This window comes from Etheostoma spectabile, chromosome 9, assembly GCF_008692095.1.
Source record: "Etheostoma spectabile isolate EspeVRDwgs_2016 chromosome 9, UIUC_Espe_1.0, whole genome shotgun sequence".
Lineage (NCBI taxonomy): Eukaryota > Metazoa > Chordata > Actinopteri > Perciformes > Percidae > Etheostoma > Etheostoma spectabile.
Genome location: NC_045741.1, coordinates 5,751,872 through 5,752,150, shown reverse-complemented (window position 1 = coordinate 5,752,150; position 279 = coordinate 5,751,872). Strand labels below are relative to the sequence as shown.

The window sequence follows — 279 nt, the reverse complement described above, 5'->3', positions numbered from 1 at the left end:
TGAGTGTGCACTTCCAGAAGATTTCTTTGCCAAAGCACAGCTTCATGAGATGGTCGTTCTTGCATCTTCGTTCTTTTGCTAGAAGAACACGATCTTGAAAGAAATTCACAGCTTCCTCCTCAGGAGTTGGCAGGCTCAAGAGGTTCATCTTTCTAGCCGGGAATGAGATAACGGTCGAGATAACGGGCGGAAAAATGAGTTCGAGATAACCGGAAAGTACCCAACGCTGATTAAACTGTTGATGTTAGAGTTCACATTTACACGACAGACCCTTTTTGT

General features: G+C 44.1%; 1 protein-coding gene across 1 annotated transcript in view; it reads right to left on the bottom strand.

The window, feature by feature from the left end:
• Positions 1–279, bottom strand: part of LOC116696194 (myomegalin-like) — a 107,462-nt gene that overhangs the window by 3,454 nt on the left and 103,729 nt on the right.